Raw genomic sequence first — 16,535 nt, forward strand, 5'->3', positions numbered from 1 at the left:
AACAATACTCAGCTGGGTTGTGGTATTTAGTCAACTGGTACAAAGGAGCCGAAAGTGCGCCAAGAAAATATCCCTCACACCATTACACCACCACCAGCCTGAACCAATGATGCAAAGTGGGAGCGATCCATGGTTTCATGATGTTTACGCCATATTCACATCCTACCATCCGCATGCCACAGCAGGAATCAAGACACATCAGGCAACCTTCCTTAGTCAAATTTTGGTGATCCCCTGCAAATTATAGCCTCAGTTTCCGGTTCTTAGGTGACAGGAGTGGCACTCAATGTGGTTTTCTGCTGCTGTAGACCATCTTCTTCAAGATTTGGCTCGTCAAATCTGGCCACTCTAGTCATTCTCCTCTGACCTCTGGCATCAACAAGGCATTTTCATGCAGAGGACTGCTGCTCCCTGCATATTTTCCATTTTTCAGACCATTCTCTGTAAACCCTAGAGATGGTTATACTTGAAAATCCCTGCAGACGAGGAGTTTCTGAAATACTGAGACCAGCCTGTCTGGACCCAGCAACCATGTTGGGTCAAAGTCACTTAAATCACCTTTTCTTTCCACCATTCTGATGCTCGGTTTGAACTTTTGATCATGTCTACATGCCTGAATGAGTTTCTGATATGTAAGTGGAAGATGGATTAGATATTTACAATATGAACAGTTGAACAGATGTGCCTAATAAGGTGGCCAGTGAGTATATAATGCCATCATTTCTGATTAAACGATAGGAAACTATTATAAATTAACTGCAAATGGTGGTTTTCTTTAGCCAGATTGATATTCAGTTCAACAGTCAAGTTTATTCAGGCTATTTTAAGAGATCCCTGATGAAAAACAATATTTTTATTGCTTTATGTTACCGGACAATTAATTGCTTTAGGATTTCTGTGTCATTCTTAAATATTCTCAATGTGTAGTTTGGGCTCTGATCAGAGGCACTTTGAATCCAAGGCTGTGGTGAACAAGCTGAAAGACAAATCTAATGTTTCAGGTTCAAAAGAGCATGACTTAAAATGTGCGTCAGATGTCGATGCAGATATGGAAATTCCTTCCTCAGAAAGATTCTTAGCATTCTGTTGTACCGACAAATTATTCCTTTTTGCAGAATGTCTGCGCTTGCCAGAAAATGAAATTCTAATACTTCCCGCAAAATGAAGCTTGTTTAGAGTTTAGAGAATGTCTAATGTTAACACCACAGGAATACGGAGTCAACATTATGAAATATTATGTCTATAAAGAGAAGGAGCCCATGCCAGGAATATGTCACAGGCTTACTCGATGGCGAGCTCTGAATTCCAGCTGCACAAGCTGCATAATTTAACCTAAAACCGAGCCAGTAAGGCTTCTGTGTTTTTAAAAAGTATTTGTCTATACGGCCAATATAAGTGATCAAAAACTGGAGCCAAGGCCAGCAGGGAAAAATAAAGTTGTGGCCAAAAGTTTATTGCTGTGTTAAACACAGCTTTTACTGCTAAACTTGTGTTCGACATCCATTTCTCTTTCTGAATGTAAACACGTCGTATCAAACATATTCCTGTGTATCGTCCTCATAATAAGCCCCTCTTCCAGTGAGTGCATGAAGCCCACAGTTCAACAAAGTCCTGCAGGGCTGCATGTAATGTACACATTTTACAGATACTATCAGTGGAGTTTCATCATAGCCCTGCATCATCCACTGCTTGTACAAATATCAGGTCAAAAACACTCATTGGCCAGTTCATTAGGTATACCTGTCCAACTTCTCATTATTGCAAATATCTAATCAGCCAAGCACATCGCAGTGCATTCAGGCATGTAGTGTAGTAGTGACTTTGAAAGTGCCATTGATAGGCTAGTATGAGTATTTTAGGAACTGCCGATCTGGGATTTTTGTAAGTACAACCACCTCTAGGGTTTACAAAGAATTCTCTGGCTGAAAAAGCCTCGTTGATACCGGTGGTCAGAGGAGAATGGTCACACTGTTTCGAGCTGAAACTCGAGCTTTAACCCAAATAACTACTTGTTTCAAGTGAGGTATGCGGGAGAGCATCTCTGAACACGTTGAACCTTGAAGCGGACGGGCAAGCAGAAGAGTGCCACTCACCTAAGAACAGGAAAATGTGGCTGCTATTTGCAGTTGCTCAACAAAAGTGGACAATAGAAGATTGGAAAAAAGTTGCCTGGTCTAATGAGTCTCAATTTGTGCTTGGCACGCTTTGAGCCCCCTTATTACCAACTAAATATTGTTTAAATGCCACAGTCTAGCTGTGTGTCATTGCTGACCATGTCCATCCCTTTATGACCACAGTGTACCCATCCTCTGATGTCTACTTCCACATCACCGAGCTAAAATGATCTCAAACTGGTCTCTTTAACATTACAATGAGCTCACTGTACTTAAATTTGCACCATGGATGTGCAGCCAACAAATCTGCAGCAACTGCGTGATGCTATCATGTCAATAAGGACCAATCCCTTTCAGGAATGTTTCCAGCACATTGTTTAATCAATGGCATGAAAAATTGAGGCAGTTCTGAAGACAAAAGGGGGCCCAACCTGGTTCTAGCAAGGTGTGCCTAATGAACCTAGGCCACTTAGGGTATGCCTTCAATTGTGTCAAAATGTCAATTAGGTTGGTACCCAGTTGACCTTCTCAGGACTCCTTGTTGCAGGGTTCCTGATTCTTTGCAAGGACGTGAACGTCTCTTTCTGCCTCCTTCTGCCCTCTCTGACCCCACAGTTTTAGTTTTTTTGTCAATACTCACCGTCGTCTTTCCCAATCACTGTCATGCACACTCTTCGGTTCCTGTATCTCTCTCCATCGGAGCCTGGTGGGTTCAGGACCCTGGTAATAGCCAGTGGTTAACTCAGTACAGATGTTATGCCCCCCTCCACATTTTTCTTCTCCTGTCTTTCTTTTTCTCTCTCTCCATCTCTCGGCTCCCTGTTTTACTGGCTACCACCCCACTGCCAGTCTTGGTTAGTTTCAGGGTATTTGGGAAATAATAAAAAGACTCTTGTGTGATAGATCCATCATAGTTTTACTGACTTCTTTGTAAGCTAAGTGACAGTGTTGTCTTGGGTTTTGTTTGAGATCTTGTGCCTGATTAAAAACAGACGAATGGCCCAATTATTAGTTGGAGAATTAGCTAAGGGGGTGTAGAGGTCCAGGGCTGCAAGAGAGTGTGGGATTTGGAAGGTGAGATTTGAAGTTTGGAGAGGTTTTAGCCGAGTCAACTAATGAACAGGGTCTGTCTTTGTGTGTGTTTGAGGGTGTGTTTTCTGGGGGTGGCGTTGGAAGTATTTATTCGGAGGAAAAGGGGTAAGAGTGGGTGCCAGCTGGCAGCGACGGAGCTCTTTGCTCACATGTGTGTGTTATGTGTGTGTGAGCGGAGGTCTCATTAGCCCGCTGGCTGCTCTGGGACTCTTATTTTCCAATAATAATTAAGGCCTTATGTACACATGTGGATCACACCTGGAGCCAAAAATGGATGATGATTTGCTGTTTCTCTGCCGCATCATGGAAGTGAAGTTGCACCGCCATGGGAATTAGGGCCTTCTTCAGCTGCTGGTTATGCTTAGTCTGGATCTATGTTTTTATTTTTTATTATTTAAGCAGGAAGACGAAGCTAAGAAGAAACACTGTCTAATGAAATGATGATAATCAGTTGGTTAATGAGAGTGGTTTATCTGGGAATTGGAGATGAACTGATTTAATAAGAAGAAATGAGTCATATCATGGATATCAGCGCAGTTTCAGAGTGTCTCAACCTCCCATGTGACTTCACCTCTGTTTGCCCTTCTTATCTCTGCTCCAGTTTTCAGTGTGACTTCAATAGCCCGTTGCACTTCTTCGTTTATAATGAATGATCCCTTTTATACGACAAATCGTTTCCCTGCATTGGTTTAATCTTGGCAAGAGTCTGCTGATCCTGGAGCAAGGGAGTTGTTTTTTTTGGGAGGGTGGCTCTCTCGGCTAGAGCAGCAAAAAACGATGTGCGAATTGTGTCATTGCTGGTCTCCTCTAGCCTGTGCTGTTTTGTTCATTTTCACTTTGTGTTTTTGGAGCATGCAAGTAGCTGAAGACAACAGGTGCTGTTGAACAGATCTACAGAGCTATTTGAATACCGGGTAGCAGAAGCAGAAGTTGACCTGATGTCAGATGAGAGATGCAGCCACATGCGGCGTAGCAGGCCTCCAGTGGAGAAAGTCAGAGCAAGACCCGGGACACAGCTGAATGCCCCGAGCGAAAATGAAGTGCAGCGTGGGCTCCATCCGCAGCAAGGCTGGCTGGCTGACCTCAGTTTGACCAAACGCTTGTGATATTTCAATTATCCTACTTGGCACTGCCTGCATTTTCTCCATGTGCTAGCTCAATCACACTTGTGGTCAGCTACTGCAGGAGGTATTGACGCTGCTGGATACGAGAGGTGGGAGTTTAAAGACACCTTGGTGCATTCATTCTGTAGTCTTCACAATTGTCTTTCCGCAAATTCAAGTTGTAATGCACATTTCACGGACGTGATCGGATTGGAGAATCAGAATGACGATGGTTCGTTTAAATCAAGCACAAAACAGCATAAGGTGTTGACCTGACCTCCAAATTCACGACGTCCCAAACTGATCACATGATCCACAGAGGCCCCTCCCCTCAACCCATGGGACCCTGTTGCCAGACACCACAGGACACCCTCAGAAGGTCCATGTCCATTCTCTGATGAGTCACAACTGTTTTGGAGGCACAAGAGAGACCTGCACAATATTAGGAAATAGGTTTTAATCTTGTGGCTGATCAGTGTATTTGACCAATTTGTGGTTTTTAATAAAAAAAAATTTGGCAGTGTCATGTTTGCATATGTTTGTGTTGAATGGTGCCAAATACAAAGATTCATAGCCTCCCCCATCTCAGGGGATGAAGAACAATGCACTGTACTCCAGTGCTGCTGTTGTTTACCCCCACTTCTGCGAAACGGACACAGGTGCGCATACCTGCATCGGTGCCGAATGTTTTTCTTCTCCGAGGCCAAAGAAAGTGGGCTGTGTTCTTTACCATAATGAGTGGAAACTGTCGAGCCTAGGCGGGGGGTGGGGGGGGGCTTGAATCTGGCTCACACATGTCCTTATAAATGCCACATCCTCTTCCAACAAAAGCCAACTAAGGTCATCTTTTACTAATTGGGCTTCTTAAGGCAACAGGTTCTGCTGCAATTTGTGGTTTCATGCTAGAGCTAAATGGAAGTTCTCCCCGAGCGAAGCTGCTGAGTGTTGGCGTAAAGTTAGTGTTTAAGGGCCCATCATAGCAACGGAGGGGGATTGAGCTGTTTGTTAGCATAGAGAAGATGAGGCAATTAATCAAGCTGTCACTTGGCTATCCCTGCCTCTGTTGCTCCACATACATATGTGTCAGGGGCCAAAACTTGGGCTGTGACCGTTGAAATGATATCCATTGTTTAGTGGAGTAAAAGCCTCACCATTGGATAGCATGTTTTAAAGTCATCTTATCCAATTGTCCCCTTTAGGCCAACACCTGCGTCTGTAATTATAATCTCGTTAAACTTGTTTTTCTATGATTCATTGGAGAACCTTGCTTCAATATGAATGATTTCCTAGCTCCTTAAAATTGAAGCAGAGAAGTTCCAGTGTCTTACTTTGATTACACTTTGAGGTTTGAGAAGGCTTGGTAAAACAGGGGAATGGTCTCCAGCACTAACAATGGGTAAAGGATCCCATGATTTTACCCAAACGACATGGACATGCCTCGCACACGTGTGCCTCCCATTACAATCCCAGTGTTCACAACCAAGGCCTCTATTCAAATGTGTGGGGGTACTTTGAAGATGTGAAGCCTCTATGATGTGGTTTCAGGGAGGGAGTAAAGCCAGCCAACAGTATCCATCATAGCACTCGACTGTAGGCCTGGCTACAGGGACTGGGGGACTCCTGCTCTGTCTGACACGTCCTATCTACATAAAACACCCCAACTCCCTCAAAAAAGAATCATATCTTGTTTTAAGTCTTTTGTGTGGAGCAGGATTGGCGTGCAGATTGTCATCAGCCCCGAGTATCACGAGACACTGCTCTTACTCAGCAGCATCATTCCTTCCTCTGTCATTAGTGCCCTGTCCTGCCACATGCATTTCTGTTTGGACTTAAAGGACCAAGCCACTAAGTGCATCTTTGGAATATTCATTGCTTGAAACTCAACCGCAATAACCATCAAAAACCTTGGAGATCATACCACACATGTGCTTGAAATCTTCTCTGGCTGGCTGGTGCTTCTTTTGGTCTGAAACGCAGATTTGGGGAGTTCAGTTGGTCCTATCATGTCAGTTCCAGGAACCGGCTAACTCCGTATGGCGCTCTAATCCAAGACCAACCTCTGTGACCTTGGGTGGTTTTCCTTGAGGGAGGCCTCTGCCAGGAGGCACAGTGCCGGTCGAACACACTCTGCTCACACTTGAACTCAATCTGTTGTTCCTCGGGGCCCCAGGGAAGAGTGACCGCATCCCAGGCTGGCACTGTTGTCTCGTTAGATGTCTTTATACCACTTTAGTGTTTCATTTCGCTTAGAACAGCACAAACTGATTTGTTCAAGTAGCCTGGACCAACCGAGTATCACAGCACAGGGTATCACAGTACCCAAAACCTAGCTTTGGAAAACATGGAGGAGGAATTGGAGCTAAGTTTATATAACAGATTCTAATGTATGAGGATATGACCATTAGATAAAGGGGAGTATTTGCTTCCTATAACTCTTACTTGGCTAATTTAACTGGCAACGTTTCTTTGAAATAGTAAAACTTTGTTATGCTAATCACAGAAACGCCAGATCAGAGTTTGGGTTTAAATAGGGGATCTTTGTAATCTTGGTTACAATAATAAGCACATGGGTAAGCTTATGGACTGGTCATGGTTCAAATAAGCATTGATTAAGGAGAAGTGAACAGGAATCTCCTATGTCAGATTTCAAAGTTTTGTTGACCCAGCCATCAGCCCCTACATCTTCCTTATGCAAACTGTTTGAAGAGTTTATACTGTACCATTTAGATCCAGTATTGGAGGTAGGTAAACTGTATCTCCTGTAATCTCCTGTTTTAATTTACGGGATCTGGAAAGTATATTTCATTGGAGTAAAAACAAATTAATGCAGCAGCAGTGGAGGTACGGTCGCGCCAGCTCTCGAAATCCTACACCACTGAGAAAGTCGGGCCTCGCGCACTGCACTATAGCATTTATATATACAACGTCCAATTTTCTGTCCCGTATTTTTAGCCATTCATGGAAAAGCTACAGATCTTATAATCAGCGCAGCCTCAAATCATCTTTGTAACCTCTGCTGCTGATGCAGTGAATATCGCTTTCGCTGCATTTTCAGTTTTTCTTCCTGGCACTTCGGCAATCTTGTCTTTTTTAGTTCTGTCCTTCGGTGGTGTCCAAAAGGGAGCTGCTCCTATTAAAACCCCCCTTTTTTTCTTATGCTTCTTTTACCCCCTCTTATTTATTTTTCCATCTGTAGCCCGAGTCCAAGGGCCAGTATTTTTCCTGTCCTCTTAAAACGAAAGTTGACGTCTTTGCGGCTGGAAGGCAGTCTCTCAGAAAGCCTGGACGGTGCGGTGTGCAGAGGCCGAGCCTTCTCTTAATCCTACCTTAGTTACAGTATCTAATGGTGTATTAGGTAGTCAAAGGACAAGAAATTAATCTGTAACGACTCTGACAACTGTGTGTCACTAAATGTGAAGATGTCCTACTTTTCTTTGTCTACTATAGACAGCTACAATACAATAAAATCTGGCTTTTGTGTTCTGTTAATAGTACATTTTCTCCTCAAACTGAAAACAAAACTCTACTTGACAGCACTGCACCTGCCACCTTATCATAACAGATATGTAGGACGTATGTTACACATGTGGTATACGGGGAGTGTGCAGGATGAAATTGAGGAAATACCCCCTTGATCCCCTTTAAGACTTATGTGCCTTGCGCGAGGGTGTAGTTTTTTTCCTTTTTGTCATGATTCATTTCCCATCTCCGTGTCCCATATATTTAACTCTCCTTCTTTTTGCCTTAATGGGAACAAGCATGAAGATGGTATTGATAAAAAAAGAAAGAAAGGGGGAAAAAAAAAAAAACCCTCCAAACAACTTGCCTAGAGAAAAGACTCCTGGAAATCCTATTGTACAGGGAGACTATTTATAACTGGGGAGCGGGCCAACCTGTAGACCTTCCCCAAACGCTGCAGGTCTTGCTCGGCGTCTGCAGAGTAGACCTGGTCCCGCAGCTGTGCGCGTTGTCATCTTGGCTCGCGTCTCAGTTAGTTTTTATTGCTCTGTGCTTTTCATTTGCTGACACAACGGAAATGAGACGAGGGGAAAGAATGACTGCCGGCGAAGCTGATATGAAAAAAAGGAGGATTGGTTTGCCTGCGAGTTGAATCAGTGGAGGTCCTACTTCCCTACCTGGACTTTTCACTTGCAAATTGATCATTATGTGTATTTGAATGTTGCAAATAACCACACAAACACTCTCTATATAGTACTATCGCTGTTTGTCTGTATGGATTGTATCCAATGAAGCTCTAAAGATAAAAGTCTACTATGTGCACGGTGAGATTAAGACGTATGACCCTCACAAAAGCTCCGTCTTAGATTCATGCTGTTACAGCTGCGCCTAAAGATTTGTCGTCATTCCTTTAGATCACGCTCCCTGTCCTCCTTCCGACCTTGCACATTCATTTTCATCATCGGCCAGGGAGTGGGCAGCAGGAGAAGAAGTGAAGCAAAACGATTTGTGGCTTCTGGACTTTTCGGAGAAACGACGCAAATGCAGTATGGTTCCAATTAACGGAGAAAAAGTGGCGGTAGGCGGCGGAGGAAATGAAAGCATAAAATGGCTGGTTGGATTCCCGTCAGACGTACATTCAAGGTAGCACGTTCGGACTTGGGAACAAGGCTCAAATGGGCCATGGAGACGGAGCAGGATGGAGAGAAACGTGTAATTGCTGAAAAGGCTAATTAGCTGTAGATGAAAAGGCCGAGCAGGAGCCTCTTTAAGGAGTGATGAAAGCTACGAGGCAACGGTTATTGATTAGAGGAGGGGAATATAAAGGAAAAGAGGGATGTTTCCTTTTGGGAGAGTGGAGAGATGGGAGAGGAGAGAAAATGAGGAACAGGTTGAAGCGATGAGTGGCTGCAGCTGGGGATAAAACCGATCAGTCATAACATTATAACCGCCTTCCTAATATTGTGCAGATCTCCCTTATGCCTCCAAAACAGTTGTGACTCATCAGGGAATGGACATGGGCCTTCTGAGGGTGTCCTGTGGTGTCTGGAAACAGGATGTCGTTAGTGGGGGCCTTTGAGGGGAGGGGCCTCTGTGGATCATCCCACAGATACTTGATCAGTTTGGGATCTAGTGAACTTGGAGGCCAGGTCAACACCTTGTGCTGTTCTTCATGTGTTTTTGAGTTGTTCCTAAACCGTTTTTGTGTGTGTCCCTGTGTCAGGCTGCATCCTGCTGGGGATGGCTGCTGCCATCAAGGAGTGTCATTGCTATGGGGTGGGGTTGCCTGGTCTGGTGTAGGTGGGTGGCACATGTCTAAGTAACATCTACACGAATGCCAGGTCCAAACGTCTCTTACTTCTTCTTTCCGTGGTCATAATGCTATGTCTGATTGGTGTATCAAGTGTATTGATCTCTATTTGGTCACCTTTTTGATGGTTGGGCCTACTTTTTCCCCCCCTCCCATCTTTGGTGCAAAGCTAAATCGGTTGCGGGCGGCACAGTGGTCTGGTGGTTAGCACTGATGCCTCACAGCAAGAAGGTTCTGGGTCCGATGGATTCCAACCCAGAACCTTCTTGCTCCTTTCTGTGTGGAGTTTGCATGTTCTCTCTGTGTCTGCGTGGGTTCTCTCCAGGTACTCCAGCTTCCTCCCACCGTCCAAAGACATGCTCGTTAGGTTCACTGGTGATTCTAAATTGGCCGTAGGTGTGAATGGTTGTCTGTTAGCCCTATGATAGACTGACGACCTGTCCAGGGTGTACCCCACCTCTTGCCTAGTAACAGCTGAGATAGTCTCCAGCCCCCCGCCACCCTCTGGAAGACAATAGGTTACAGAAAACGAATGAATGACCTTGTGTTTCACAGATACACAGAGTGGGTGGTTCACCTTTTTGTCTTAGAAGGAAAGTAAATAAGTGTAGTTCTCCTAGCGTTGCGTAGCTAAAATCAATTCTTATCAAAATCTGAGTCTGATAACACACCATTTGGATTTCATTATGGGAAATGTTTCATCTGATGCAAAGAAAAAAAAAATAACTTCTTCACACAATTGGACCAACGAATTATGTGACCTATAAGTCTTGAGAAACGCCCTAACCCCCGTTATCTGTTCACCATTTGCTGTCAATATCTTTTACAGCAGATGTGATAATGGCATTTAAACTTCTGATTGGGCCAGCAATTCCTCTTCCAGGCTAGTATTTCCCAAAATGTTAAACTAGGTCTTAAAAAAACTACACCAGATACAAAAGAAAAACTGTCTCACACCAGCGGCTGTATGACACAACTTCAAATTTCCAAAATAAATTACAAGGCAGAAGTGAGTTGGACCGTCCTCTTTTCCTGAACGCACGTTATCGGACTGGAAAACGCCGACTCTGTGTTATTACACGACTGGACGGAATTGTGAAAACAAGCACTTGATCTTCCAGCACACCGAATTAATTTCTGCACCACTGGCACTCGCTCTCCGAGTGCTCGCGCCCCGCCGGGCCGATGCGCAGAACGGTGGAAAGATGGACAGAGAGAGGGAGATGCCGGGGTTTTGATGGTTCCCATATGTGCACACAGACACCTGATATTCGTCCTGGTGGGTGAATCAACATTCTCGGCGAGTGACACAGATGTGCTCGCCGTCTGTTCAAGTTCAGGAGTTAAATAGCTGAAGGAGAAGGACAGAAGGAGATGGAGTGATCCTCATTTGTTTATATTGAGAGAGGATATTTAATAGACCCATAAAACCATAATTGGCCAGACTGCTGCCTGGCACTTTCCACGTCTCGGCTTGCAAAGTGTTTAACCTTAGTGTAAACCCTGCCTGGTGTCATTTGATTTGTATTATCTCAGCCAGACGCACTTTCATCCCTTCCTCTTTTTTTTTTTTATTCAGCTCCAGCATTCCTTCTTTATTCTTGATAGATCTTGAATAGAACAGTCCAGGAAATATTTTCCCACATCTTGATGCGGACACCTGTGTCGGTGGTGTTCTTTCCCCAGATGCGATGTCGTTTCCTCTACTTCCTCCGGTCATTCAAGCAGGTGTAACTGATTCTCAACACCTTCTCTTGCGTGTTTTGCCAAGAAGTCATGAGCCGTTTCTCTGCTCTTTCCGTGCGATTCCTCTTGCTCGGACCCTTTGTTCTGCTGCTAAGAAAAACATTTGTCTTACTTTTCTTTTCTTTATTTCACCCCAATCCACTCTGCCTCCTCCTCTCTTTTTCTCCCCCCTTTTTCCAAGTGTGTCATGATCGATTTGTAGCATGTCCATAAGGTTTATCTGCAAAGAGAGAGGGGGCCGTAGGTGAATGGGAATCGAGTTAAATTTACGGCCGCGGTGGAGAGATACTGTTTGGCAGCATTTATATACACACTCACAAGGTCCAGATGTTGTGTCCTCTGGCTGCCCCGGGGTTAGTAGTAGTGTAACTCGCTTCCTTAAGCTGAAAGTCTGTTTATTGGGAAAAGGCGAGCAGACCCCCTTAATCCTCAATTGTACTTCTTTGGCTCCGGCTGCCAAGTCCCGGTGACATCTTTATCAAAAGGCTCAAAGGTACACGCGCCTGCAGATCCGGGTGAAAGATGACATCACGGCGGTGTGATCTATGCGGTCTGTGCAAGTCTCGGGCCGAGGAACGTCGGGCCGGTTTATTTGCCTTTCCTGGCTGGCTCAGGCAGCGTAGCGAAGGCCTGAGGGATGCTGTAATGGCAAAACTGCTCCAGAGCCGGTTCACTGAAAGGTGATATAGCTTTACTGTTAGGTTTATTGAGCCAAAGAATAAGAAAAGTCTTTTTTTTTTTGTGTGTGTAGTCCACTTCAGAGATGGCTTTAAAAGGAGGATAGAGGTTTGTTTGGGTGTGACTTGAAGCTTGTGTACGGTGTTGTTTTCTTGCCGGTGACTCAAAGGAAGACGGATGGTCTGAAAACATTTCGGCTATGATTTCTTTTTAGTGCAGACATTCATCCTCACAGGATGACACACTGACCTTTACTCTGGTGCATTTGTGATATCTCAACAGCTATTGGTTGGATTGTCATGAATTGTAGTCCAGATGATTCATCTTTGCACGTAGACAAAAGGTATTCACTGCTGCTGTTTGCATAAGATTTGTAGGAGCTTGTCCGGTTGAACGAGGAAACACATTTTGGACAAATCACTGCTGTGGCAGTCTGTGTCTATACTGTATATACACTGATCAGGCATAACATTATGACCACTGACAGGTGAAGTGAAACACATTGACCATCTTGTGACAATTCAGTGTTCTGCTGGGACACCTTTGGACCTGACTTTCCTAACTTTCCTAACTTTCCTAGACGTTTGGACGTTGCATTCGTGTGGATGTTACTTCGACATGTATCACCCACCTAGACCAGATAAGCACCCCACCTCAGAGCAATGACACTCCTTGACGGCAGCAGCCATCCCCAGCAGGACGCAGCCTGACACAGACACACACACAAAAACGCTTTAGGAACAACTCAAAAAACATGAAGAACAGCACGAGGTGTTGACCTGGCCTCCAAATTCACTAGATCCCAAACCGATCAAGTATCTGTGGAACGATCCACAGACCCCACAGACCCCCCCATAGGACCCAAAGGCCCCTAGTAATAAGATTCTGTTGCCAGACATCACAGGACAACCCTAGCCCTAACCCTCACCCTAACCCTAGTCCCATGTCCATTCTCTGATTAGTCACAACTGTGGAGGCACAAGGGAGACCTACAAAATATTGTGGTCAGGTGGTCATAATGTTATGCCTTATGAATGTATACTTCTACATACATGGTGCTCAGCAGTAGATCAGCATAACTGAACATAGTTAAAAAAAGAAATGATGATGATGCACAATTGTGTTCTTGCGTGTCATGTAATATGAACCCAACTGGAATCTCCCAGGGTTCGCCCAATGTCTGAATCAGACAACACGTGCGACTCCTAGAAGCAACACCAGTGTCGAGCAGACCCTGAACGGTTTAAAATAGTCAGAGCAATAGCAACTTGTTCCTAGTTTGGTCTGAATGCCAGGACATTGTCTTGCCCCTGGAAGGAAATGGTCCGGTGCTGCCGGTGATGAACAGCCCAGTGGCAATGAATTCTCCCCGCGTCTGTTTATACTGCACTAGCTTTAGCCCTTCTCCTTCCCTCGCTCCTTACTGATCTATCACTTTTCTCCAGGTCTGAGTTTACTCTGGACCCTTCCCGTCCATCGGGGTTATTTTTCAACTGACTCACTTGCATGGACTTATCAAGGCAAATATAAGCTCCGTTACCTGCATAAGGCATACCGGCTGACTGCAGGCTGAAAAACGATCCTCAGTCACGACTTAAGTGTTTATTCAATCCAGGACTTATTATCAACTCTGTCAGTACTTTGGTAGTGTTACTTCAGAAACGCTTTTGAGAGCCAGGTCAGTAGAGTGTTTTGTAAACCCTCTTAGTGGATAAAGGTATTTGGGAGCACACCGGGAGCCAGAAAGCATCTGTATAACATCCAGATGGCGTCAGGTAAAATGCTGGTAGTAAAAGCGCACATTTGATGTTGGCGTGTGCATATGTGGCAATGTCAAGTTCTTTCGCAGCTCAGAACGCTGAATTTAGTTTGAACCGCCGGTGTGGGCCCACGAGCTCACGTACAGCTGTCCGTTGAGGATTTATATTCTGTTTCGCTGGCACGGATGGATCCAGCACAGGAGTCTTGGCCTGAGCTTGACGCTTAGAGGGAAGAGTCAAATGTAAACTTGTTTTACATCTACCCCCACAGACGGAAGATTTATCTCTCTATTATTGTCTCTGCGTGTTTAGGGGAATATTCGAACATAAAAAGCTGGTGTTGCTGTCATGTCTGCGTATCGGTACAAAGGAGCAATAGCCTGGAGGCAGGTAGCTTAGCTTAGCTTAGCTTAGCATTAAGCCCGGCTCAGAGTTGACGTCCTGGATGTTTGGTTTATTTAACTTGTGCGGACACCTACATTTATAAAAAATGATGATTTGTGGGTTTTAGGGTGAGTTCTGTGTTGTCTCTCTGGTTATCCTTTTAGCTTTTTTTGAACTCCTGCACTGTCTGCTCATCCTAAAAATCAGTATCTCATTTCTTCATTTCTCAACCAGATGAAACACTATTATAGTGCACCCATGGGTAAGGGAGTTGAACCTAAAATTCCTTCTCACTGACATCAATTAAGAATTTTTTCCTGCCCTTAATCTACATCTGTCCCTAGAACGCCTTTACCTTTGAGCTAACTAACAGAGTAGTCTTAATGATTTTATAGAGTTGACCAATACTGGGTTTTTGGATCTTAAGGAGTTAAAAAGAAAAAAATAAATATGATATAAATATATTCGTTGATACGAGAGAAGGATTTGGGTAAAATAGGTAGCGTTGAACCGCTCATTAGAGACGAAACTCTTCTCGCCCAAACCACAAGGCTGGGTGAGTGGTGACATCAAGAGTGACATCAGACAAGGAAAGAAAAGGAAGTCGAGTTAGCTCTGATGGCTCCCACATGTGTCCCTCCTCCACACAAATGAGCTGTGATCATCTCTAACTGGATCTAATTATCATATCTCATCTTCTTTCCAGCGAACGGCTTCGGCTAAGTAGACTCAGACATGTGCTGAGGAGAGTTTTACAGAGCTGGACTTAATAACATCCAACCTGCTGTGCAACATGTTTCCTCATTTTAATGTCGAGCCTTTGACGATAAGCTTCTGTCTCCCTCACCAACCGCTGACCATACATAAAAATGGCCTCCTATGGTAGGATTTTTGAGGCTCAGTGTGGATGGCCCCAACAGACGCCAACTTGGCACTGCCTGACCAGTTATTGGAAAAAATGTACGCCTGTGCAGAGAGCTAGCAACCTGCTAGGACGTCCACCTGTCACTCATAGTGGCCACATAGCCCTCACACACTTTAAATTGTCTGTAGAGACTAAAACCATTTTTATAATGGTTGTTGGTGTGGTGGTTAGCACTGATGCCTCACAGAAAGAAGGTTCTGGGTTCGAATCCAAGGGCCTTTCTGTGTGGAGTTTGCATGTTCTCCCTGTTTCTGCGTGGGTTCTCTCTGGGTACTCCGGCTTCCTCCCACCGTCCAAAGACATGCTCTTTAGGTTAATTGGTCATGCTGCTGTGAGTGTGAATGGTTGTCTGTCTCTTTGTGTTAGCCCTACGATAGACTGGCGACCTGTCCTCTCGCCCAATGACAGCTGGGATAGGCTCCACCCCCCCAGGACCCTCCAGAGGACAAGCGATTGCAGAAAATGAATGAATGAATGAATGAACGAATGAACATGGAAGTCTTTGGGAATTGACTCGATTTTGGACGTTATGGGAAATGCGGTTGTTGGCTCTTCAGCCCTGGAGGCATTTGGCTTGTTCTTCAGGCTTAGAGCGGCAACAACAATAAATTACAACTGTATTCCATGGAAACTTCACCACAAACCCCTACGCCTTATGGGTAGTGTAAATCTAGCACTAATATACACAGTACATGCCAAGGAGCCCCAATCACGGTATTACCTGTCCTGGCAGATAAGCTCTAAATAGCATGGTTTCAAGGGGTTTAAAGCCTGTCTTGTTTGAAAACCACACTTTAAATTAGCTGACGGACATTCTTTGTGCAAGCACAGTTCAGCTCTTCTCTTTTGGTTCATAATTACAGTATATACAGTACATGGCTTGATTATTACAGTGTTGAGTAGGATGCATACAAAATCCTACATGATTACATGATCCCTTCCACTTGCGTCTAGCCCCTCTTCAGTGCGTTGCCTTTACAAACATTCTCCACATTTCAACACCCCCAGTTGTTTTTTGGCCATTAACCTGACAACGGGATTTGAAGACCACCTATCAAACGCGTCCCAGGCTGAGCTGTTTTGACACATACTCCCCATGGAAACGGCGTAACAGAGCCTAAGCACCACGAGCGCCTACACGGAGTCGGTGTCACCGTTCGGTAATCTTAGCTGCACTCGGGGCAGAAGTCACCTTGTCTGCTACGGCAGCAATAACAAGCGCCCCTTTCATGGGACAAGTCCTGTTCTGTCCGACCACAGGGATCTGAGGCACCTGGGAATCCCGTCTGTGTTCCTTCCTCCTTTGTCTTTTTCCTCATCCCTGCAAATCATTCACTCATCACTCCCTTCATTATCCTGAACCAGACTTAGAGTTTATGTTTAAAGATGGGGTTCATCACAGAGACACGGATTTAAAGTCAGTTTGTTTGTTTTTTAAATGTGTTCAAATGATCTTATTGTGCT

The 16,535-nt window shown here is 44.6% G+C and overlaps 1 protein-coding gene across 2 annotated transcripts in view; it reads left to right on the forward strand.

The window, feature by feature from the left end:
* The window catches only part of coro7 (coronin 7), a 105,878-nt gene that overhangs the window by 17,194 nt on the left and 72,149 nt on the right, over positions 1 to 16,535 (forward strand). The gene's annotated exons all lie outside the window — the stretch shown is intronic.

Source organism: Chelon labrosus, assembly GCF_963514085.1.
Source record: "Chelon labrosus genome assembly, chromosome: 21".
Lineage (NCBI taxonomy): Eukaryota > Metazoa > Chordata > Actinopteri > Mugiliformes > Mugilidae > Chelon > Chelon labrosus.